Source organism: Bubalus kerabau, chromosome 6 (assembly GCF_029407905.1).
Source record: "Bubalus kerabau isolate K-KA32 ecotype Philippines breed swamp buffalo chromosome 6, PCC_UOA_SB_1v2, whole genome shotgun sequence".
Lineage (NCBI taxonomy): Eukaryota > Metazoa > Chordata > Mammalia > Artiodactyla > Bovidae > Bubalus > Bubalus kerabau.
In genome coordinates this window covers 28347056-28373842 of record NC_073629.1, presented here as the reverse complement: position 1 = coordinate 28373842, position 26787 = coordinate 28347056, and the positions used below count along the sequence as shown (strand labels likewise).

General features: G+C 41.0%; 2 long non-coding RNA genes across 2 annotated transcripts; one reads left to right on the top strand and one right to left on the bottom strand.

Annotated features, from left to right (window-relative positions):
- The first annotated feature begins 3347 nt into the window (after positions 1-3347).
- On the top strand, positions 3348-21407 carry LOC129654891 (uncharacterized). Its single transcript, XR_008715648.1, has 2 exons — positions 3348-4161; positions 21195-21407. It is a non-coding gene; the product is annotated as an uncharacterized LOC129654891 (long non-coding RNA).
- Positions 17413-21201, bottom strand: LOC129654890 (uncharacterized). Its single transcript, XR_008715647.1, has 3 exons — positions 19619-21201; positions 19073-19192; positions 17413-18082 (listed from the first exon to the last, which is right to left on the bottom strand). It is a non-coding gene; the product is annotated as an uncharacterized LOC129654890 (long non-coding RNA).
- Positions 21408-26787: the final 5380 nt, after the last annotated feature.

Genomic DNA, 26787 nt, shown 5'->3' with positions numbered 1-26787 from the left:
AAATGATGCCATAGTTTGTCAGTTATTTTCCTGGATTTACTGTGATGCTATTATGACTATTTTCCTTGATTCTTTTAATGAGATGGATTATATTGATTGTTTTTCTTATATTTTAATCAAGCTTATATTTTTTTGATCCTGATATTCTTTTTACATATTGATGGCTTTGATTTGCTAACATTAAGGATTTTTGCATCTCTATTCATGAGGAATATTAGTTTGTAATATTCCTGTAGTGTGTTTGTCAAGTTTTAGTATTATGGGTCTGTTGACTTCCTAAAATGCATTGAGACACGGCACTTCCTTGTCTGTTTCTGTAAGGGACTGTTAGTTTATGATTAAGAAATCATAATTTCTTATGTGTTTGACAGAATTCACCACTAGCACTATCTGGGCCAGAAGTGTTCCTTATGAAAAGAAATTAATTATGAATTCAATTTCTTTAATAGATACTCAGGTCATTTATTTCTTCTGGTGTCATTTTTAAAAAATTCTGTTTTTCAAGGGGTTTATCCATTTCATTTACATTGCCAACCTTTTGGCATAAAGTTGTCTAAAATATCCCCTATTATTCCTTTAATATGTGTGGGATTTGTGGGAATATTCTTCCTTTCATTCTTTATATTGGTCATTTGCATTTTCTCTTTATTTTTTTCCTTGTTCAGTCTAACAAAGGGCTTATCAATCTTACTAGTTTTTTCAGAAAATCATTTACGGGCTTGTGTTCTCTCTATTGTTTTTCTGTTTTATTCATTTCCACTCTTTATTGTTCCTTCTATTTATCTTGAGTTTTCTTTCACTAGCTTCTTAGAGTGAAGGCTAGGATCATTGATTTTAGGCCTTTCTCAATTTTTAATATTGTTGCTTTTGTTCAGTCACTCAGTCTGACTCTTTGCAACTCTTTGGATGGCATCACCGACTCAATGGACGTGAGTTTGAGTAGACTCCAGGAGTTGGTGATGGACAGGGAGGCCTGGAGTGCAGCAGTCCATGGGGTCACAAAGAGTTGGACACAACTGAGTGACTAGACTGAACTGAACTGAGAGAACATCATGCGAAATGCCTGGCTGGATGAAGCATAAGCTGGGATCAAGATTGCTGGGTGAAATATCAATAACCTCAGATACGCAGATGATGCCACACTTAAGGCAGAAAGCTGAGAGGAAATAAAGAACCTCTTGATGAAAGTGAAAGAGGAGAATGAAAAAGCTGGCTTAAAACTCAACATTTATTAAGTTGGTGATGCCATCCAACCATCTTGGCCTCTGTCATCCCCTTTGCCTCCTGCCTTCAATCTTTCCCAGCATCAGGATCTTTTCCAGTGAGTCAGTTCTTTACATCAGGTAGCCAAAGTATTGGAGCTTTAGCATCAGTGCTTCCAATGAATATTCAGGATTGATTTCCTTTAGGATTGACTGGTTTGATCTCCCTGTAGTCCAAGGGACTCTTAAGAGTCTTCTCCAACACCACAGTTTAAAAGCATCAATTCTTCAGTGCTCAGCCTTTATGGTCCAACTCTTACATCCATACATGACTACTGGAAAAACCATAGCTTTGACTAGATGGACATTTGTTGGCAAAGTAAGGTCTCTGCTTTTTAATATACTGTCTAGTTTGATCAAAGCTTTTCTTCCAAGGAGCAGAGTCTTTTAATTTCATGGCTGCAGTCACCATCTGCAGTGATTTTGGAGCCCAAGAAAATAAAGTCTGTCACTGTTTCCATTATTTCCCCATCTATTTGCCATGAAGTGATGGGACTGGATGTCATGATCTTATTTTCTGAATGTTGAGTGTTAAGCCAGCTTTTTCATTCTCCTCTTTCACCTTCATCAAGAGGCTCTTTAGTTCCTCTTCACTTTTTGCCATAAGTGTGGTGTCATCTGCGTATCTGAGATTATTGATATTTCTCCTGGCAATCTTGATTCCAGCTTGTGCTTCATCCAGCCCAGCCTTTTGCATGATCTACTCTGCTGCTGCTAAGTCACTTCAGTCGTGTCTGATTCTGTGCGACCCCATAGATGGCAGCCCACCAGGCTCCCCCGTCCCTGGGATTCTCCAGGCAAGAACACTGGAGTGGGTTGCCATTTTCTTCTCCAATGCTTGAAAGTGAAAGTGAAAGTGAAGTCGCTCAGTCATGTCCGACTCTTAGCGACCCCATGGACTGCAGCCTACCAGGCTCCTCCATCCATGGCAGTTTCCAGGCAAGAGTACTGGAGTGGGGTGCCATTGCATATAAGTTAAATAAGCAGGGTGACAATATACAGCCTTGATGTAGTTGAAACTCTAAATTTTATTCTTAGTATTACTTTAGTTGAATCCCAGAATTTTAGATATTGTGTGCTTTTATTGCCATTTATTTTCTAATATTATCTAATTTCCCCTAAGATTTTCTCCTTAGAAGTGTACTACTTAATTTTCCAATATTTTAGTATTTTCTAGAGACCTTCTGGTTTATGATTAACTTAAGATGTGGCCAAAAGTTGGATAACTTTTGTATTTTTATTTAACCAAATTTTTCTTGGTGTATTGTGGTAATGAAGTTCTACTACAATCTTTCACATGCTAAGCAGAAACAGAACTCTCCCCCAACTAACCTGAAGGCAGGAATTATAGCTTACTGTTTCTGTAATGGCAGTATTTGTCACATGACAGAAGTTTGAGAAACATAAGAATTAATGTATTTAATGAATGCTAAAGATTTGATAAGTTCAGAAATTTAATGGACATGAACAGAAGAAGGAAAGAGGCATGCATCTCAAAGAGCAGGTATCAGTTCAGTTCAGTTCAGTCGCTCAGTCGTGTCCAACTCTTTGCGACCCCATGAATCGCAGCACGCCAGGCCTCCCTGTCCATCACCAACTCCTGGAGTTCACTCAGACTCATGTCCATCGAGTCGGTGATGCCATCCAGCCATCTCATCCTCTGTCGTCCCCTTCTCCTCCTGCCCCCAATCCCTCCCAGCATCAAAGTCTTTTCCAATGAGTCCACTCTTCGCATGAGGTGGCCAAAGTACTGGAGTTTCAGCTTTAGCACCATTCCTTCCAAAGAAATCCCAGGGCTGATCTCCTTCAGAATGGACTGGTTGGATCTCCTTGCAGTCCAAGGGACTCTCAAGAGTCTTCTCCAACACCACAGTTCAAAACCATCAATTCTTCAGCGCTCAGCCTTCTTCACAGTCCAACTCTCACATCCATACATGACCACAGGAAAAACTATAGCCTTGACTAGATGGACCTTTGTTGGCAAAGTAATGTCTCTGCTTTTGAATATGCTATCTAGGTTGGTCATAACTTTCCTTCCAAGGAGTAAGCGTCTTTTAATTTCATGGCTGAATTCACCATCTGCAGTGATTTTGGAGCCCAGAAAAATAAAGTCTGCCACTGTTTCCACTGTTTCCCCATCTATTTCCCATGAAGTGGTGGGACTGGATGCCATGATCTTCATTTTCTGAATGTTGAGCTTTAAGCCAACTTTTTCACTCTCCTCTTTCACTTTCATCAAGAGGCTTTTGAGTTCCTCTTCACTTTCTGCCATAAGGGTGGTGTCATCTGCATGTCTGAGGTTATTGATATTTCTCCCGGCAATCTTGATTCCAGCTTGTGCTTCTTCCAGCCAGCGTTTCTCATGATGTACTCTGCATATAAGTTAAATAAGCAGGGTGACAGTATACAGCCTTGACGTACTCCTTTTCCTGTTTGGAATCAGTCTGTTTTTCCAACAGATCCTCTTATTGTATAGCACATGAAGCTCTGCTCATTGTTATGTGCCAGCCTGGGTGGGAGCATGTTTGGGGGAGGATGGGTACATGTATATGTATGGCTGAGTCTCCTCCCTGTTCACTTGAAACTACCGCAAGGTTGTTAATCAGCTACAACCTGATACAAAATAAAAAACTTAAAACGTTTAAAAAAAATAGAAAACTAGTACTATTCAGGAAATGGAAGGTAGGGAAGGATGATGGCAATGATACTGATCATAACAGCTAAAATTTATTGAGTAGTTACTCTGTGGAGGGGTAATGCTAAGCAATTTATGCTCCCCAAACCCCATATCATCATGCCCACCTTGCAGACATTGAGACTTAGGTTATCTGCCTGCCCAAGACCACACAGTTAAACATGAAGAAGACCGGACTGGATCTCAAACACCATGGCTTTTGAGGTTTGTGAAAAAATCCTGAGAGCTGTTACCCCTTATTCACTGGGACTCATCATAGGTGGGGACAGATTCCCTTTGTTTAGCCAGCACCACTGCAAGCTGGCTTGTAGCGGTCGAGCTTGCTTTCCATTGATGCTGCTCCCGGGGCTTCTAAGAGGCATCCAGACTTTTAAGACAAAGAAAATAAGAAAAAATTTTAATTATGTTTGGCAAAGGACAAAAATATGCTTGAGATCAGTATTGTTACTGGCATAATAGGAACAGATAACAAAAATAAAATGCAGCCTCTTAACATTTATGTTCCTTCCATTTTTTCTATCTAGGAAAATAACTTCAAGTTAGAAAAGATAAGGTTCCCACAGATGTCAGTGACAGACAGTGGAATCCCAAGGCAAGAGAGAAAGAAGGTTCTAAAGGAGCCTCTTGGGTCTAGCGGCCTGGCCAGAAAATTTTTATTTTGGGAGACTTGCTGTCTCCTTCAAGGGGCTGATGCTTTGCAGAAAGGTGTTAGAAACTCAGCCTTGAGAAAATGTTCATCCTTTAAATAAAGGGCAGGGAGTTTGGATGGTCTTTTATCTGGTGAGCTGAATGCTGTTACCAGATGAGAGATGAAGAGTCTGCATTTCTCCAGACTTGCCAGTTTCTTTCTGAGAGGGTAGCCAGACAGGTTTTGCAGGTGTTGTGCAGACTGCATTTGGGTTGTAGCATTGCATTTGACAGATAAGGTTTCTGTCCTTAAAGATGGGGTGTACCTCTGGGCAAGGGCTGATGGTGGCCAGGTTGAGTATATGAGTAACTGATTGTATGTAAAGTACTAATTAATGGCTTGACGTTGATCTGCAGAATGGATCTTTCACGCTACAGATTTCTGGCCTCCATCTTGCCTGGTTAAGTATTTTTATTAATGACTTGGATAAAGACATTGATGGCCTGATGATAAAATTTGTGGATGACACAAAGCTGGAAGAGATAGCTAATATACTGGATGGCAGAGCTGCAATGCAAAAAAGATTTGACAGACTGAAACAATGGACCAAATCTAATAAGATTATGTTTAATGGGGATAAATGTAAAGTCCTACACTTGGTTAAAAGAAACAAGCAAATAAGATGGAATAAGCAGCAGATGGGAGAGATGTGCTTTGATAGTAGCCCGTGTGAAAATGATAGAGATGTTTCAATTGATTGTAAGCTCAGAATGAATCCGTGGTGCACTGTAAGCTTAGACTGTAATGAAAGTGTGGGTAGAATCCAAGGGAGGCAATAGCCTTTCTTACTCCAAAATGACGGCTTATCTTTGCAGAGTGCTCGTTGTATGGTAAGCATCTTTACATGGATTCTCTCATTTATTCTCACTACTGGCCTTTGAGGGATGATTATAACTCCATTTTATAGATAAGAAAACTGAAGCTGAGATTAATGTGTCCAAAGTTGCATACAAGAGCAAGGATATGGACATGGGTGATATGATCCCACACAAAGTGCTAAATCACCATTCCAGTCTGCCTTTGGTCCCTTTAACTCATACCCAGAGGTTGATGCTAGGTTTTGGTATATCACTTCACCTTATAAAAGTGAACATTTATAAGCTGAAGGAGTTGAGGACTTGAAATCATATCACATACAAACTGGGGAATGACTTGGGGCTGCACCATGCCCTCTGTCCTCACATGTGTAATGGGTTTAGATTATTCTCCCTGTCGTCCTAGAGGGCATAGCCATGGCCAAGGGGGTACAGATACAAAGGGGCTTATTCAGGTTCAGGCAGGCATGAACTTTCTAATAATGACAGCACCCTGACAATGGACTGGCTTCTCACAAGGGAGTGTCTCTAAATGCCAATTGATCACTTGTCAGGAACCATCACGGGACCAGGTAACTTTCGAATTCTCATCCCACTGAGGGGTTCTGCGCTTCCAAGGGAGTCCTGACATCCGTACTAAAGAACCTGGGCATTTTCAGGTGCAGGGGAAGATCTTAGGGTTTTCAATTTCTTGCATTTCAACAATGAACACTGAAAATTGACTTCCCTTCAGGGAGCTATATTGTTGTTTTAAAACTATTATTCCTCAAGGAGTTTTGAAGTATGTGCTGCTCCTTACCTAAACAGCAAAAGTCCCTAGACAACTGTCTGAGATCCATTGTGGAAGGTATAAGAACAAATAAAGAAAATAAAAACAACAAATGAGGCAAAAAGAAAAAAAAAAGCATATGATACTCTGTATTCTCTCTACTTCATTGCAATATCTGTGCTTTTTTACTAGGGTCAACTTATCAGATACATTTTGATACTGTCAGGATTTTATTTATACCTAACAGCCTTTCACTACCTCATCTCTATCCCAAAGTCAGCCTTGGTAAATACGTTTGTTTGTTTGTTTTTAAGAATTATATTTTATTTGGTGGACAAAACTGAAGACTTAAGCCCAGAAGACAGCCTCTCAGATAGCTCTACGGGACTGCTCCAACGATGTTCCCTATCCTACTGCGGTCTGGTGAAACAGAACTATTACATTAATGGTTATAATTATAAATTGAAGATGAGTAAATAGGTTCAGAGCAAGGAACTGAAGATATATTCAAATTACTTCATATGATTTATAATTCATGGACTTTGGAGCATCCGTTTGATTGCCGAGAGATTTCCCTCTCCCAGATGTCCAAAAATCTAGAGTATTTTTTATCTCAGTCCTGGATAATTAGGATTGGTGGACCCCTGGCCCCATATAGAAAATGTTTTAAAAGTATAGCCTCCCTTATTAAGAGAAGAAACAATGGCCCAGCAGTGAGCCTGACATTCCATCAAGCCCCTAGCCAGCTAATCCGTCAGAGCAGCTCCTATCACTCACCTGATGGTAGAGAAAGCAGCCACTGCCCCATATAATGAGATGACATCAGGCATTGTAGGTAAATATATTGGGGCTTTCACTAGTCTTACGCTACAGTCATATTTTCCTAGGAAGCCCACACAATCTTAATCATGTCTGCCAGGGAAGAAATTCTCTTTTCTCTTTTTGTGCTCCCCGAGACATATTTCTGTATTTCCCCTGTATCATTTAAACATATTAAATCACCGTTAGTATGAAGAGTGGGCATCATGATAGTATAAGATCTAATCAGAGCGAGTCTGCTGGTCTCCGAAGGCTGTATTCTTTTTGTCTCTTTCCTCTGTTTTCTTGTTAGACTGAAGAGCCTTTTTTGACATCCTCATTTGTTCTGCTGTGTAATAGCATGGGATCTTTCGGAGCTGTTGACATCTGCTCCACTCTAGAGAGCTGCAGAACCGAGCCAGCAAAGCAATAATAATTATGCCTGAATGGACTGCAAAGGATGCAGGAGATGAGAAAAAAAATACATCCTGTGTGCTGGTGCTCTAACCTGGAGCGGGGGTGTGTAGATGCACCGAGGCCATTCCTATATGTGCATTGTGGACAGAAATCATTTTCCTGAGGGTAAGGGATTAGAAATCCATCAGGTTCAGATTTCTCCAAATTCCCCAAGCCTTGCTTCTTCCTCCGGAAGGCCACACCTAACGCGGGTGCTGGTTTCTCCATGTGCAATGGAGCTTTGCAGGCGTTGGAGGAGAGAGGCCTTTTTCCTCCTGTCCTTTCTCTTCTGCATAGCTGGGTAAGGAAGGCTGCAAATGTGTCTTCTTCCCTGGATACTACTCTCTGGGGATAAATTAGGTTCTTTGGGAAGCTGCTGTAAGTCTTCCTGATTGCCAAGATATTAGTTATTAAGTAACTGTTCTGCTGGCCCTATACTCCTATTAAAAACTGCAGCTGGATATTTACCGTAAAGTGAGCCTGGGCAAGTTGGAGGTGTTCCAGAAACAAATAGAAGTGATTCGAGTTGGAATATTCGGGGGGAAGGTGAGGAAAAAAAGAGATGATTTAGTCTGGGTGGTAAATCTGCACAGTATATGAAAAAAGACATTTAAAACTCTGGAAAAAAACTAGTGGCTCGTGTCTATAGAGTGCTTAGTATTAGCTGTGACAGTCCTTGGTGTACAGGATCATTCGTCCTTAAAGAAACCCACAAGATCAGTGGGACTATTATCCATATTTGCAGATGAAAAGATGGAGCATGGAGCGGCCCCCTGGCTAATGGAAGATGGCTTTAGGAATTGAACCCAGGCCTCTGTGACCCAAGCACCTATATTCTTAGCTCCTAGGCCATGTTTCCAGAGGCCTTGCTTGTGCGTGAAGAGAGATTGGTTTTTAAAGCCTGAGGTTACACAAGAACAAAAGAACCAGTCATGTCATTCATTTGTGATTTTTCAGCAAAGCAGCCAGGCTGCTCAGTGACACACGTGGTCAGTTCCAAGAACCACCGATCAGTTCAATAAAGAGAATGGAAATAAAATCAAGCCCCCAAACCAGAGACCCACTTTCTTTGATTGGGTTAACTGCTTCTTCTGCAGAATTCAGGAATCTTATGGAGGCCCAGTGTTGAGGTCAATCAGGGCCCAGGGCTCGCTCACCGTGCACTGAGTCTTGAGACTCTGCTCATCCTGGCAGCTGGTGCTCCGAGGTTGGACTGGTCTTGACTGAAGTGGGGAGGCAGATGAGGCTCAAGGATGGGGAGCATCTGCTTCCTACCTATGCCGTGTGGCTCCCTCAGCCCCGTTCCCACCAGTTCCACTCCAGCACTTCAACCGCACCATTCACCCCACATCCTTTACCTCTTCAGGACCCTTTCCTGAGGAGGCCCAGGTGTCTCACTTACACTGAGTGACCCCTCTTAGAAAGATTTATTTTAACCAGGAAAAATGCCTTCGTTAGGCCAAAGGAGTACATCTCCAGTAGTGGCAGCAGTAAAGAACCCGCTTGCAATGCAGGAGATGTGGGTTCGGTCCCTGGGTTGGGAAGATTCCCTGGAGGAGGGCATGGCAACCCACTCCAGTATGCTTGCCTGGAGGATTCCATGGACAGAGGTGCCTGGTGGGCCACAGTCCACACAGTCATAAAGAGTCAGACACGACGGAAACAACTGAGCACTCATGCCCAAGTGGCATCTTAGGCCTCCGCAAGCTAATAAGACAGCTGGGGCTCAGGTGGCTGCATGTCTCCCTCCTTATTACCCTTCGTGCTCCCATCTACTCAGGGCTGGATGGTGGCAGGGATGGAGCAGGGTCAAGGGCACGGAACCTCACAGGGGTCAGGCTTAAGACATGGGAGTCATGAGGTTTTGCACAGAAAAGCACTTGGCTGAAAGCACATTGCAAAGGATAGACTGCAACACGGACTGACATTCTAGGGAGGAACGGGAGGAAAAGACCGACCTAAACAACTGAAAGCTGGGGCGGAAAAAAAGGCAAACTGAGATTACTCTTGGGAGACAAAAACCTAGAGCTAGAGAGAAATAAAAGTCATGTGCGACACACCGTCTGTCAGCAGCTGTGCCACTGAAAGTCACCCAACAGGAAGAGCAGGCAGCCAGCGAGATGGAAACTGCCAGGGCAATAATGCATCAAGGAACACCAGGGCCGGTTTGGGCCGTGGATGAAACTGGAGCACATCTGGGGTCAAGACAGGGCAGGGCACCTCTCTGCAGTTGCCCGGCTGTGGCACACGTGTTGTGAGGACCAACATGGGTCAGAATTAGCATTAATTGCCCATGGAGTCTCGAAGAGTCGGACAGGACTGAGTGACTTCACTTTCACTTTTCACTTTCATGCATTGGAGAAGGAAATGGCAACCCACTCCAGTGTTCTTGCCTGGAGAATCCCAGGGACGGTGGAGCCTGGTGGGCTGCTGTCTATGGGGTCGCACAGAGTCGGAAACAACTGAAGCGACTTAGCAGCAGCAACAGTCATGCAATATTTATAGACGGTAGATCCTATGACCACAAATGGTCAGTAAGTGAAAAGCACTCAGCCAACCAAGACTCAGAGTACAGGACAGTACATCATCCTTTAGGCTTTTGCTGTGTGTTGTTTTTTTTTCCTTTTTTAAAAAAATAAACTACATTTAAAATTTACTTTTATACAATTTTTAAAGTTTGCTTTCCATTTACAGTTATTACAAATTATTAGCTATGCTTCCTGTGTTCTGTAATACATCTTTGAGCCTATCTTACAGCATAACCCCCACCCCTATATTACACCTCCCCACCCCACTAGTAACAGCTAGTTTGTTTTTTGTTTCTGTGAGTCTGCTTCTTTTATGCTATATTCACCTGTCTCATATTTTTTAGATTCCATGTGTGCATGCCTTTTGGATTTTAATGCAATAAAACTTCTTCCACCTCTGTACAGAGTGGTAAGCCATACAGGAACTCTAACAATTTTGGAATTCATGGGTTCTCTGGAAGATTCTACCTTGCCTTCCTGAATCCCCGTATTTAGTCACTTGGATCTGCGGTTGATCGCAGTTGAGTTGGAGCAATGTGTCCAGAGTCCCCGGGGTAGGGAACTCTGAGGTCCCCGAGGGCCAAGTGGACACCAGGCCCCTGTCGTCCTTTCTGGAAGTGCACACATGTACTGAACACTAGTCCCTGGAAGCATCTCCTGTAGCAAAGGCCACCGCCTGTGCGGAGTCCATCCAGATTAGCAAATCTGCATAGTGTCGGTCTGCGGGTTGGCTGCTCTTGATTTAATTAATAGTTTGTTTGTTTGCATAATTCTCCTCAGGAAGGACTATTAGCACATCAAAAGGATGTTAACAGTATCCTTGGTAATAATAGAGTAAACACAAACCTAGTTTATCACTTTGTCACTTTCAACAAACACCACTCTGATGTCCTAACCTTTTCAATGAGGTGCCCTATTTAAGTCAACAGCCAGCCAAGTGGGAAAAGGGAATACAGTCTGGTCTATGAACTAGTTCGTGGTGAAAAACCAAAATAATTTCTATAATGACATCTATTTTTTAACTCCCCCAAATATGAAAAAATGCCAGAGGCACGTGTATGATTTTTCCTTCCTCCCTCATTCCACTTAAAAGCTTTTGTAGAGAACCTGCTGGGCCGATAGTATTTTCTTCACATCTCAAGGGAGCTCTTTGTAAAAATGTTTTTAGAACACTAATTTTTATAACACCCCAAGGAAAGAAGGAAAGGTGAGTCATTTACATAAAATTAAGGATTTCTGCAGATTCCATTTCTGTCCTACCTCTTAAAGAAAACAGAGGGAGAACAGAAACTCTCCTTGAAATTTTAGGAGCCAGCTGAGGTTTGATTCAAAAGGAAAATGCCCCTGAAGGAGGAAAGCAGAGACCAGAGAGTATGACCAAGCCCTTCAGTAGCTCAAATCATGCCAAGATGAGGGTGAAGCCAGTGACCCCACGATGTATACATTAGGGTGTGATTTGGGGAGTTTCTTTCTGTGTGGCAAGACTTCCCAGTAAAATCTCTCCAAACTTTCCCCAACCCAGGGACTGAACTCACATCTCTTACATCTTCTGAAATGGCAGGCAGGTTCTTTACCGCTAGTGCCACCTGGGAAGTCCATATAAAGTAGTGTTTATATGTTAATCCCAAACTCTGCTTTCCCCTTTGTTTACCACAAGCTTGTTTTCTAAATCCTTGTTTTTTAAATAAAAGATACTGGACATAATCTTAACTTTTTAAACAGTCATCACCTGTCATGTATAAGCCTGGTCTATTACCTAGAAACTGGAGAAATAAGTTCAGAAATCAAAATATCACTGAGGCAACTAGAATGATACCCAAGTAAAAGGGTGAAATTGCCTTTTGCCTACCCAGCAACTGTTCCTATCTCCTCCTGCCTGTCAGAACTCAGGTTCTGTCCGGCACTTCCCCTTCTCCAGGAAGCCCATGGGCCTCAGGGGAGGTTAATCCAAACCCAGTTACTTACTTCCACTTCCTCCTGGGCAGGGCCTAATCTCAATTCCTTGCCAGGGGTTGGTTCAGAAATGATCATATGATTAAGCCAACAAGGCAAAAGGAGAGGCTTTCTGAGAGCCTCTGGGGAAAATATCTTTGTACTGGGCAGGCCAAAAAGTTCATTCAGATTTTTCCAAAAGATGGTAAGGAAAAGCCCAAACGAACTTTTTGGCCCAGAAACTGCCATAGGAAGTCTCTCAGAACATCGCTCTTCCTGGATGTGAGGCAAACTGCTACCTGGTAGCTATCTTGCTACCAGGCTGAGGATGATAGTGACAAGTGGGAAGAGAACAGAGATAAGAAAATTGCAGGGAAATCAGCCAGAGCCATAAGACCCCATCAGCCAGAAGACCATAAACCCTTAGATACCTCTGGACATCAACTGTGTGAGCTGTACTTGTTTTATAACCTGGCTTGAGTTTTCTCAAGATTTATAAGTTATCACAAACTAAATCTTCCAAGTAGAACTAATGACAAAAGACAAAACAATTGCCTACATAAAGAGTGTAATATTGACTAACAAAGAAGAGACCATGCATTGTAATATAACAAGATGGCTTTCTCTACAGTGAAAATTATTGTTATGAAAGAATTTAATGCTGAACCTAAAGCCTTGTCATCACTCACGACAGTTTAAATATGACCAGATAAAAGGATCCAAAGTCGTAGAAACAGGTATCTACCATGGCCATACTCAACCTGAGCATAGAAGTTGTTGAAGAGGATGAAGGAATACATCGTACTGTACAGCTTAAAACAGCCCTCAAAATGCCCTGGTTGATAGGCCAGAAACTATTCTAGAGGCTCGGAAAGCAAGAATACAGTTTCTAGTGGATGAGGCATTGGCTAGAGGAGAGTCAATCAAATTTATGGAAGTCAAGGCCCATTTTGTGCATAAATAAAAGGGAAGTCTTCAAGGAATTGAAAAGTGTTCCCTTCCCATCTGAAATACTTCCCTGAAATCCCTGATATTTCAAATTATGTTAATTCAGGAATAAAGACTCTCTCTTAACAACAAGAGATAAAAGGCATCAGATGGAAATTTCCATGAGAGCACAAATATGGTACTAAAAACTCACTGTTCTAAAGTGGACATTACTTTCTGTCCTACTAGCTCTAGAATATAAGCTTTGTGAGGCCAGGGATATCTTTGTCTTGTTCATTGCTTTGTCCCTCATAACTAAAATGGTGCCTAATTCACAGTGTTAGTCCCTCAGTTGTGTCCAGCTCTTTGTGACTCCATGGACTGTAGCCTGCCAGGCTCCTCTGTCCATGGAATTCTCAAGGCAAGAATACTGGAGTGGGTTGCCATTCCCTTCTCCAGGGGATCTTCCCAACCCAGGATTGAACCTGGGTCTCCTGCATTGCAGGCAGATGCTTTACCATCTGAGCCACCAGGGAAGCCCCATTGTACATGCAGAATAAACATTTGTGAGTGAACAAATGAGACAGCCGAATTCTTACCAAGAGCAAATCTTTATAGAACAGAAGAAATCTTTAGAGGCCGCTATATAGCTGAATCGGAGAAGGCAATGGCACCCCACTCCAGTACTCTTGCTTGGAAAGTCGCATGAATGGAGGAGCCTGGTGGGCTGCAGTCCATGGGATCGCGAATAGTCGGACACGACTGAGCGACTTCATTTTCACTTTTTACTCTCATGCATTGGAGAAGGAAATGGCAACTCACTCCAGTGTTCTTGCCTGGAGAATCCCCGGGATGGCAGAGCCTGGCGGGCTGCCGTCTATGGGGTCGCACAGAATCGGACACGACTGAAACGACTTAGCAGCAGCAGCATATAGCTGAATGAGATAAAGGAAAAATGAAGCATACAGAACCCAAAGGGCCAAAAATAAACAGGCAAAAGATAGGAAAGGCAATCTTTTCTTGCTTCATTTAGTCAAGGACAACTCCTGATTAGATTCTCACGCTAGACCCACGTCAGGGAGTTGGGAAACCCAACATCCTTTAGGCTAGGGAATCAGAGACAGCATTTGAACCAAGTAGCAGAACCATGTTGCCCCTGCACTTTCCACAGGCCTGTCCCCATTCTCCAAATATCAATGCCCTCCAATCCCCTTCCAAAGTCCTTGGGTGGATTTATCATGAAACTGATGAAGGTTAAGCTGTGGTGCCCCTCATTTTCTAGGAAGAACCCTAGCAATGTATTCACTTGTCATATGTTTTTGCAAAATGTGTTAAAGTCAGATATTTTAGTCACAATAGCTCAGACTGCCATCTCTTTCTTCTCCAACTTGCCTTCTTATCCAGTGGCATCAGGGTAGTGGCAGGCATTTTGGGGGGCCAGATAAGGCAAGTTCAGTTGGAAATATATTTATTTGTGTTTAATGGGATATATTTATGTGATTCCTAGTCTCTTGTGTGTATAATTATTTCTAGCCATTCTGTTGTAGGAATGCCTTTCAGGAACATTCCCACAACCCACTGTGGAAACTCATCTGGTTGTCCTCTCATAAAGTGGCCGATTAAATGTTGTATCACAATATGAATGTGTGCTATGACCTTAGTGGAGGAAAATAAAGGTTTGAAATGGAGCCAGAGGGCAGTCTGGAAATTCTTTCCAGAAAATTCTTTCCAATCAATTTTAAACAAAGGATTCAGAATTCATTGACATCTACTCAAATAGAAGTTCTTTCCTATTAGGACTATCTATGAACATGTAATGTCTACTTTTGTGGGTTTTGTACCACATAAAGTTATTTTTCATCTATCTGTACATGAAGTCAACGGAAATTACTCTGACATCTAAAGAGACTTGTAATGAAAAAAGATTCCTCTAAAAGTAGGAGATCATTGAGGAAGAGATCAATTGCTAATAGAAATAGTAAGTAGTTACTTGAATTATTTAATGGTCTGATGAATGAAGAAGAGTGAGCTATATGAACATATTTGAAAAAAGTATTTGTATTTCTTTATGATTTGACAGGAATATGGACAAGGATGATATAGTTCACAAGATACTGGTACAAGGAGGACATAGACAATAAAAGAGTTAACAGTGAGCACCAACCGTTCCAAACCTCTCAGATTAGGCTCTGAACAACAACAAAAAACTGGGAATGCTCTGGAATCATGTAGATGACAAAAATTTGGGTGAGGTTTCCAAAATTTTACTCTAATTCTAAACATCTGTGTGATGATACCAAAAATAAGCTCTGATGCACACAGAAACTTGTCTACAATATTACTAAACAAATATGATCAACAATGTTATAAGAAAGAATGATTTATCATTACACTTTCTAGACAAAATATTATAAGGTCTTTATCATATAAAGAAGTAGAGTATGGAGCCCCCAAAATGAAGGAAAAATCATTAAGGAACAAAAATATGTATTTTTTTAAATTGTGTGATGATTGTGTCATTTAAATATTTTTAAAATGTGTAATTTATGGTGATTTCTCTTATTACTTTAAATAAATACTCAGCCTTGAGCTTAATTTTGTATGAGAAATCTTTTTCTTTTTAAAGACCTGTTAGGGATTTCCCGGTGGTCCCGTGGTTAAGACTTCTCCGTCCAATGTAGGGGGTGCAGGTTCGATCCTTGGTTGGAGAGCTAAGATCCCATGGGCCTCTCGACCAAAAAACCAAAACAGAAAACAGAAACAACGTTGTAACAAAATTCAATAAAAACCTTAAAAAATGGTCCACATTAAAAAAAAAAATATTTGAGGGAAAAAAAATAGGCCTTTTAAATTATAGAAGCTTCAGATCTCCAAAGCAATAATCTGTTGAGGGGAAGTAGTTCTTGATCCACCTATGCTTCTATTCATTTCAACTCTGGATTGATTAAACCATTACTCAGATTTTAAGGCACACAACACACACACGCACACACACACAAAGAAAAATTTATAAAATGGATGATATGAACTAAAATGAATTTTTCCGTAATATCAATCTTTCCTAACAGCACAACCATCCTGACACTCCTTCGGATTTGAGTGGTAGGATGGTATATGTGTGTTGGGAATGCAAGGAAATTAATAGGGTTCTGGAATTCAGGAATCCTCTTAGGGTTTATAAAGGGAAGGGGAAAAAAAAGAGGATCATTGCCCTAGGCAATTGTATGTAGAGAACAGAGAAAGAAAATTTACTTTGGACTTGGAGTGTCTTGGGTTTAAATCTCAGTCCTACTGCTTAAATAGTTGTGTGACCGTGAGCCTTGATTTCTACATTTATGAAAATAGGCAGAATATTAAGTGCCTTTTAGAGCTTTTGTGAAAATTAAATGCTACTACTGAAATTAAATGAAGCTATAAGGATTAAATGAATAGGGCTGTTCTAAAGAGTAAATGCATTCAGTAATAGGTGTTCTGTAAATGTTAGCTTCCTTCTTAAATATATAGAGCAGGACGTCAACTTATACAAAGAATGTAAATTTGCTCTGGTCGTAAATGTCAATGCACTTTCTGACAATGCCATTGAATTTGTAGAGACTACATGGATATTTCACCTTTTTGCCTTATCCTGAAGTTAATACCAAATTGGACAATGATATGTGTGGGCAGTTAAAAAAAAAAAAAAAAGAAATAAGAATGTCTGGTAACAAGAAAGAATTGTTTACCATACCCACTCATCAAACATGATGTAACAATTAGATACCATTTCATCTCCCAGGTGGAGAAGGCAATGGCAACCCACTCCAGTACTCTTGCCTGGAGAATCCCATGGACGGAGGAGCCTGGTAGGCTGCAGTCCATGGGGTCGCTAAGAGTCCAACAGGACTGATCAACTTCACTTTCACTTTTCACTTTCATGCATTGGAGATGGAAATGGCTCGACTCCAGTGTTCTTGCCAGGAGAATCACAGGGATGGGGGAGCCTGGTAGACTGCCGTCTATGTGGTCACACAGAGTAGGACACGACTGAAGTGACTTAGCAGCAGCAGCAGCATCTCTCAGGTTGGCAAAGATGAAGGATAAGAATGCCTGCCTGCTGTTGGTAAGGGTGTGAGTGGAGGGGTAAGCTCAAAACATGGAAGGGTGTTTATAACATTGTTGAAAACAGGAGAGTTAACCAAAAGATTATTACTGTATTCTGTAGAAATATGTGTGTGTGTAGATAGATAAACACATGTATTTTAACCAAATATAGTATGTATATTTTATGTATACATTATTGATGTGCTCTCTAAACTCAGTTTCTGACTGTAAAATGGGGATAATAACAGCACCTATCTTACAGCATCATTGTCTGGATTAAATTAAATACATAAAAAATCTGTACACAGTGTTTAGCAGTGTCTGGCACATAAGCACTTTATAAATGCTATTATGTTACTCTAGGATGATGGCTAAGTCTCCTGATATCAGCACTAGCTTAACTGTTCTTCTTTTCACCTTGGGTGTCTGCTGACCTGATTATGACTTGTCCCTTTAAGAGTAACTAGAACACTACTGGAGATTGGGTGGCAAGATGATCAGGTATCAACACATCCAGTCATCTGAAGGCCGTTGGAAAACCCCGTCTGATTGGGAGTTCCTCCTGAAAGCCAGGTCTCAGGGTTCTTCTACAGATGCATCCAATTCCAACTGACATGAGAGCCGTAAGGACAGCCTTGTGAATGCCCCTCAGAGACCTTACGGCCCGGATTCCAGAGCATTCTGGGACCTACAGACCCAAGGAAAAAGTGGGGAAAGAGCTGGTTTGCTTTCCCTCCTTCACTCACTATGGAGATATATTGCACAATTGGATGTAGCTTCATTTTGCATTGTGTCTCCTCTTTCCCTGGTTCCTGACTGCCTTGCTTTCTGTTTCTATTTCGACTCTTTTCCAAGATGTTCATTTCCAGAACTGCTTCTGTGCTTTCTTCTCCGGGCATCAGTCTACCACAGTATCTCCTTTCTCCCCTCCTTCCTTCCCTTTCTCTCTTCCTTCGTGCCTCTCTTGAGACTGGTCTAGTGGCCTGGTTGCCATCTGCTGCCTTTTTTTTTTTTTTTTTTATGAGGTTGAGATCAGATGGCATCTAATCGATCGTCATGGTCTCCATGGTTACCAGGGTGACAGAGCACTTGGGAGAGACACATTCTCCAGCCTGGGGCTGTCAGACCATTCCTGAGAGGGAGAAAGAAAATAAAACCTCTTCCATCATATTTACACATTTACATCTTTCTCAAATGCAGCAGGACACAGACCCTGTTTATGTTTTACATAGCTACCTAGTGGCTGGAGGCCAGGGAATTCAGAGTGACTTTTTTCTATCCAAAAAAAAAATGCACAAGGACAAGAGTAAAGATTTTTGATTCTGAGAATACCCCCACCCCAACTCCCCACACACAGATTATCACCTTTTTTCCTTTTGCTTTGTAATGTCTGGGCATTAATTTCTTAATTCTAATGAGGTGTTACCCTTCCAATAAATCACAGAGTAGTTCTAAATGTGACAATTGACAATTATTTGCTTCAGAAAAAGGAAGAGCCACTTATAAAATCAGCATCACTCTAACCTTTGATTAAAATCAGTGATGACATTAGTTGTGACCTGTTCTTTGGCCAAGAATTATTTGTAGTGAGGGAAGCCGTTCTTCCCACGAACAGCTGTCACATATGATGAAATGTAGGCAAAATAACCCTTCTTAATGCAAAAAGGTGCCGGGGCATAACTGGTCGGTAACGCTTTAATGCACAGGGGCTGGCCAATTTGGGCCTTATTATAATAGAATATGCTGGCATTGATGGCCCAGGTCTGGTTGAAAGAGATGTGAGAAAGGTCTTGGTAATAAGGATGTATAACTACTGGAACAAAGGCTAGATTTTTGGAGAATCTGGGAGAGAAGAAAACAACCAATCTTCATATCATTAAATAATGTTAAAACTGCAACTGGAATGCGGTCTTTGATTTATTCACACACCTTTAATGCTAGACACAGATGACCTGGGGCTATCGGCTGTTTTACTTCCTCTCCTGGTAATATTTTATGCTTCATAATACTTACTGGAAATTCTGCTCTTTTTTCATCTTTGTCAGAGAAAACTAAACTTAAAATTATGACACAGGTCCAAGGCCTATAAGTAATTATTCTTCATTTAAAGTAAAAAAATCACCTCGAATGACGGGCAGTGCCTGTTTCTTCCCTTTGTCTCTGATGTCACTTCAGACCTCCTTCATCTCCTCTGTACAGTATCTTAGTAAGATTCAGATATATTCATCTGCAGTGCCTTTGGCTGTTAAGCAAATATCACACTGATATTTGAAATAGAAATGATGCCATCAATTGGAGGAGAGACTTTAATATAAAGGGGAAGTAATTTCTTGTGAACACAACCCCTCTTACTCACTTCACGCTTCTGCCCGTCTTTGCTAATGCCTGCCTCTCTTCCCACTCTGCAACTCTTCCCACCCTCCCCCTCTTTCCTGGTGACCTCTGTAGGATAGTCAGGGGAACTGCTTTTCTTTAAGTCCCACATCCTCAGAAAAGCCCTCCCCCCAGGCCCCATGGCTCAGAGACCAGTGGTGCCTTATGGTCTTGCTGATGTGTTTGTTATGGATATCTCTGGTCTCTTAAGCTCTAGAGGGGCCCTTGCTTCTGGCTCTTCCCTTACTTTCTACCTAGTTAGCCCTCACGAAGGTTTGATGAAAATGATGGCAACCTGTTTTATCTACCATAGTTGGCTTTCCGTTTTAAGGCCTTGGATCTTAGCATTCTTGATCTGCAGAGATTTCACTTGCTTCCTGGCCTCCCAGACTCTGGCATACAAACATGCTGCTCAGAGGTGTGTTCCCCCTTGGAATGAAATGAGTCGTTTCTTCCCATCAGGACGACTGCCGCAGCATGGTGTCAACTCACTCCTGCCTTTGGTAAATTGAGTTTGTCAGTGCTAAGCCACACAGCTGAGTGAAATGTTGTGTGATGTGGGCTGTCTCCTGGGAGAGAGAAACTGGCATAAACCACATCCTAATGGGATCTAGAAACAAAGAAGCGTGAATGAAGTGTTAATTGCATTCATAAAGACATTAACAAAGGAATTAAAATGGCAGCGGCTTCCTCCTCCACTAAAGATTCACAGGAAAACATGTGACCCCAAAGAATGTTTTAACGATAATCATCAAAGTGTATTGTTTGCCCACAGCAGAGATGACTCTCCACAAATATTAACTTACCAAAGAACAAACATTTTTTGTTCATTATCTTAAGTACATTAACTAGCAGACAGTTTAACTGTACCCCACCTCCAATTCTGTTCTCCTTCCTTGCTGCCTTTGTATGATTTAAGTTTCCGAAGAATCAAGAGGCATTTTCAATGCTGCTTCATTAACCATAAGGATGTCTGTTAACAGTTTGAACCTAATCAATCCTACAGTTCTTATTAGAGCAAAATGCTCATTATCTGGGAGACTTTTTGCTTTTTAAAGTAAAATGATGACTGGGGGTTTGTTTTGCAGTCCTTGAATATTCCAGATATCATCAGCAGTGTGGGCAACCTGGGGCTCCCTCCCTCTGCCCTTTGGCAGGGCCCCCAGCTGCTGACAGCAAGGCTAAGCTGCAAAAGGGCAGAAGGCTGCATTTGACTGAGGATGGATCACATTGATGAATATTGCGCCTGCTTAATGAAGTTGAGGCCACAGATTTGGGGCCTTTTATGGTTCTTCTCACTCAATTTCACCCTCACAAACCACACCACTAATCCCAGTCGGTCATTCTGTGTATGTTTGCAACTGGTGACTCGGGGACTAGATAAAAGTAAATGAATCTCATCTAGATGACAGTGACCAGAAATCTCAGTCTAAAATGGAAACAGAACTGGAAAGTGTGTTCACATAGAGCATCTCATGTAGTGCACGCTACTCCAGGAGACAAATAGAGGAGATGTTCCTACCCTCGTCCTGCAAATAAGAAAACAAAAACCCAGAGAAATTAAGTCAAGTCCTGGGATTAGAATTCAGGTATTTTCGATCATCTGACTGCTCTTTCTACTGCGGGAATCTCACTCTCTTGGGATCTCCTTTGATTCTCAGAAGAACCCTGTGGAGTAAGGCAGGCTGTATAAACAAGGGAGCCGATCTGCCAGCAGCCATATGAATGCAACCAGAGGAGCAGGCGCTCTGAAACCCTTGCCTAGAACTTGGCCGAACAACTATAGTTTTCATTCTAGCCTGAGTTGACCATATTCGTAGAAGGTGGCAGATTTAAAAGTGACAAAATTCTAGTCTGTTGTATGTGTCCAGGCTGATCAACATGGGTCAATCAGAAGAAGAAGCTCGGAAGTGCAGGCAGCATCTTAGGAGAGCTACATTCCAGTCATCAGAATCAGACCCAGTGAGTCTCTGGTAGCTTCTACCTCTGTTGAAAATATTGAGGGCATTTCTTTTTGGATATTACCTGTACATTAAATTTAAGGATATCACAAAAATTCTTCAAATAAAAAATTTTGGATTCTGTGTTGCTTTGTATTAGTTGTTCTTAGTTTCATATCTATATTACCACTCAAAAAATGATTGACTTCATACAAGAACACTTCATCTGTAATACTGAACCCATAATCTTCAAGCAAATTTCGCTCCAGTGTAGACATACCACCAAGTTGTTCAGGAGTCTGATCCAAACATCAGTTTGAATTAATTATCTAGATGTTATTATTTAACAGTAAGTTATTAATTAAGTAATTATTTGCCTAAAAATGTTGACTGAGAATGTGAAAGAGTTTGATGCTATTAATATAAGCATCTACTGATATTCAAAACACATAGGTAATCATCTAGTAAAATACCTGGTTTTTATAAATTATTTTCCTTTCATTTTGTCTTTTGAATATTGAAAAGACACACCCTGAGATGTCACCCAAATCCTGGAGGGGAGGGGGAGTTTCAGGCTTTTATTCATTCTATTTATGTCAAAATTAAAAGAATTAATTCATACTTCTAAACCAGAATTGTGTCATTACCATACAGTGATCATTTTGATCATTCTTTTCCATTCATGGAAATCCAAATGGATGAAGTCATTTTACAAGTCTGTACTGTCCATTATGGGTAGCTACTAGTCAAATGTGGCTGTTTAAATTAAAATTAATTAAGATTAAAAATTGAGAATTAAGTTTTATATTCTAAGTGCTCAGTACCTACCTGTGATTGATGGCTACTACATTGAACAGTGCAGATTTATAGAACATTTTTGTCACCATGGAAAGTTCTATTGGACAAAGTTGTTCTACATCAAAAGATTGAAACCCACACAGGCCACAGAAATACATCCCATACCCAAACATCTATTTATAGAACAATATAGTTTCACTGGGTCTTCCCAAGTGGTATTAGTGGTAAAGAACCTGCCTGCCAATGCAGGATCAAAAGAAAAGTGAGTTTGATCCCTGGGTTGAGAAGATCCCCTGGCGGAGGGCATGGCAACCCACTCCAGTCTTCTTGCCTGGAGAACCCCATGGACAGAGGAGTGTGGTGGGCTACGGTCCAAAGAGTTGCAAAGAGTTGGACACGATTGAAGTGACTGAGCACACACACACGCATAGATCCACTGAGAGTGACTTGTAGGACCAGGCTGCTGGGGCCTGGGCATCCGTGAGGAGGTGGCCTGCAGCCTTCTTTCTCAGAGTGAGAACTGGCCATGAGTGTCGTGGGAGAGGATGAGTCTAATCTCTAGAGAAAGGGCAGGTGCAGATGAGCCATTTCCATTTTCCACTCCTGCAACTCCCAGAACCTCCAGTCAAGACCGGCCGCCAAGTTGTGCTCACACAGAAGCCCAAACCAAAGAGCATTTTGGATTAATTTTCTGGCCGTTACTTCTTTGCAAAATCTATCTTGTGCCTTTGATTAAGGATTTTCTTTCTTTTTGCCATGAATTTAAATGAGTCTAAACCTAACAGTGTTTTCCACCAGCCACGATATTTAGCATAGGCATTGACCAACAGAAAGAAGGCTTTGGACAAGCTAGGATTATAAGAGACTGAACAGTACAGTCTGGTGTTCCTGGGCTGACATCGTTAAGTGAATGCCATTCATTAACTCTGCATCATTACAGCAAGTAAACCTATGCACAGACTGAAGTTCTTCCTCTAAGATGGCAAAATGGGAATAATCCCCAGTGTTTGCTGCATTAGCCACTTAAAACTTAAAAGTACTACATCACCAATCATATCCTTTTCTCTGATGTATCATATGAGGACTATCTTTACTATATCAAGAATGGGATTGAGATGGGATGTCTTTTATAAGATTTTCAGTCATTTGCAAAAAACACATGAGATAGACAATTCTCGTTGTTTTAATCACACACTTCTTCAAAGTGGGCTTATTGGGAACATATTTTATATTTTTAGTAGACTCTAAGTCCCTTGAAACTGCTAATACATATTTGTTTCCCACAAGTACCTGATACAGTAGGAGTTTCTCAGAACCTTGCTTCAATTCCATCAACAAATATTGCATTGGCAAAAAAGCTCATTCGTTTTTATTTACTAAACTAATGAATGAATAAGAAGATTATGGGTGACAAATTTGTCTTACCTGGTAACTTTTAGCTAATAGCTGTAGGAAGTTGGAGGGCATGGGGAAGAGTTTTAAATTTTGAGAAGAAACACAGATCGTGAGCTTTTTGAAAGTGTATCACCTCAAAGCTTCCTTTGACTTTCCGTAGGATTATAAGGAGAGAGAACATTTTTGAAGATCAACTGTGTTTCAATTGATGGAGCAGAAGTTCGGTGATGTGCATCTAGCCTATTCTCGCCTTTACAGATTTTCCTTTCTGACATTCTTTCTGGAAGTAGGGAATCTAAAGGAATGTCTGAATGTGTTTTGTATTGTTTTGTACTGATGGCTGAATGACACAATAATGGAGTTAGCTGACATTGAAAATGATTTACATGATTGATCCAAAGCCTATACACATTTTTGTAAACTTAATGAAAACAAATTCAGAAATTAAAGTGATTGCAGGAGAACCTTGAATTCCATCCCCATATTTCTAATCATTCTTGATAAATCAGAATCCAACCCCATCTTCAACATTTCTAAGAAAACAGAACCACAGGTGTATGCTAAAGGCCATAGAAGGGCCTTTTAAAAATATAATAACCTCTTTTGTGTTTCAACAATGCCAGTCACCTATGTAAACACATATTGTGATGCAGCTTTCTAGGTAATGCATCTTTAAATCACCATGACTCATATTTGTCTCTTGTTCCAACTATTTTTCTGGTTCTCTCTTGCAGAAATGGTTTCAATTAGAGCCTGGAAAGGGTTGATGCAGAACTCTTGCTCGGTGCTTGCCAACATGGGAATTGGTTTTAAACATGGCTGTGTCTCATCCAAAAAAAAAAAAAAAATTCTTCCTGCCCTGGAGTTAGAAGAGATTATTCTCAGACAGGCGTTTAGCTGATTTTTAATGTCAAAGAAACTTAATTTGCAAACTCGTTAGAAACTCTTTAGTAAAAGCTGCCTAGTAAAACAGATGATTAATATTGGTAAGCTCCTCATTTGCATATTAATGAGTCTCCATACTCAACTAATTAAAACTGCACTGCCTGTTTGAGGACTTCTAGACTGCTGGTCTTGTTTCCATGTACAAGCATGTATTTTAATGAAAATAAGGGTTAGTAATCATGTCTGAACTTTTCTGATGTACTGTTCCCACCTGTGACACTTAGGACTCCTCAAGAGGTCATAGAACCAGCCATTTCATTGGCCCAAAGGTCACTTTTGTTCTGGGATTTGTGTGCTCCTTGAGGTTTTGATGGGAAGAAAATTGTTGGATTATTCATGATTGAAATAATTGAAAATAAGTAATAAAGTTGTCCCATTGTATCTCAATATTTGTTTTCCTGAAGAAAAAGAAAGTGAAGTCGTTCAGTTGTGTCTGACTCTTTGCGACCCCATGGACTGTAGCCTACCACGCTCCTCCATCCATGGGATTTTCCAGGCAAGAGTACTGGAGTGGGTCGCCATTTCCTGCTCCAGGGGATCTTCCCAACCTAGGGATCAAACCCAGGTCTCCAGCATTGCAGGCAGACGCTTTACCATCTGAGCCACCAGGGAAGCCCCTAAAGTCTTACTCTATAAATGTATCTTTCCAGTATAGTATTTTTTGATATTGAACCTTAGCTGCTCTACAATTTATTCTACTTTTTACTACTTTTTAAGAATTCTAATAAAGAATCACTGGGTGGGGAAGTAGGCTAATTTGCTTCAGAAAATTATGCTTGCAGAAAGCCTAGTGACTTGGTCACAGATCCCTAGCTCTCATTGTTGAGAATACATTGCTATTTTCACTGTACACAAAACAAAACCAATGAGACAAACAAAAATACCTGTGAAAATGAAACACCTTTTATTACAGTGCCCTCAAATGAGATTCATGAGAAATTATATTAGTCCCAACAATCAAGTGACATTGGCCAAATTGCTGAACTTGTCCCTCATCTATAAGAACCAAAAATAAATGTGCAATGAGTGTCTACTCTGTCCCCAAATTGAGCTAGGTGCCGCTGCTAGGTTCTTCCACAGCCCTCAGTGTTTGCTGTTCTAATAGACCACATCCTGTAGTTTTGTAATCATAGTCTTATTTATTTATTTATGCTTTTACTGGAAAACTCTCCATAGCAAGGCCTCGGTCTTTTTCAATGTTATATTGTCCAATGCTTATCCCAGTGATAACTGTGCATGTGCTAAGTTGCTTCAGTTGTGTCTGACTCTGTGTGACCCTATGGACTGTGGCCTGCCAGGCTCCTCTGTCCGTGGGATTCTCCAGGCAAGAACACTAGAGTGGGTTGCTACGCCCTCCTCCAGGGCATCTTCCCGACCCAGGGATCAAACTCGTGCCTCCTGCATTGGCAGGCAGTCTCCTGCATTGCAGGCAGATTCTTTACCATTGAGCCATCAAGGAAGCCTCATAAGGTTCTTGATGACTTAGCTTTAACCAGTCAGATGAATACTATGAAAACTGACTTTAAAACTAAATCCAGTGGGAAAAAAGGCAGTAGCTTGAAGGGCAACAACTTTTGCTGGTGTGGATAATAGCAGGTGTGGCAGAGCTCTGGGGACAGCAGTCTTGGGTGGAGTCATGTCCCTGATGCATGGCTTTGAAGGTATGATCTCAGAGTCTGCAGTGGATGTGGCATTTTCTAGACGCTTAGCATATAAACTGTAGCAGAGGGAGCAGTTCCCTTGGCAGGCAGCTTCCAAGGTGATGTTTGGAGCCATTTTTCCTGAAGATCTTTTCCTGAAGCCTTGGCCATCTAGCCCTTTCAGGAGTTTTGTAGGCATCAAATTCCTTTTCTTTTTAAAACAACCAGCATAGTTTCTGTTTTCTATACTGAACCCTGATGGGTAGATTTCTTCCCAGGATTATTATGGAGTTTCCATGAAACATTTTATGTAAAAGTGACTGGCTCTTAGTGAGTATTTAGTAAGAATTTTCTTCTCTCATAATTTGTATATATAAAATCACAGATGAAACAGTTGTTTTGAGATTCTGATGACTGTCTCTTTGTTTTCAGTTGACCTATAGACACAATCTTCAATCAAAAACTTGGAGTCACACCAACACACAAACATAGAAATATAGAGAGGCAAAATACATCCTTGTTTTATTCATTCTTTTAGCAAAACCTTATTGACTACATATTAAGATCAAGTGCCTGATCCTGAACTTGGACAAATAATTTTCTCTCCCTGAGTCTCAGTTTTCTTATTAAAAAAAATGAAAATGTTGAACTATATCATTTCTAAGTTTTCTGTCTTCTTTGCTTCAAAATTGTGTGTTCTTTATATCACTAAAAAATTAACTCTCAATTTGATCTATGCATATGCA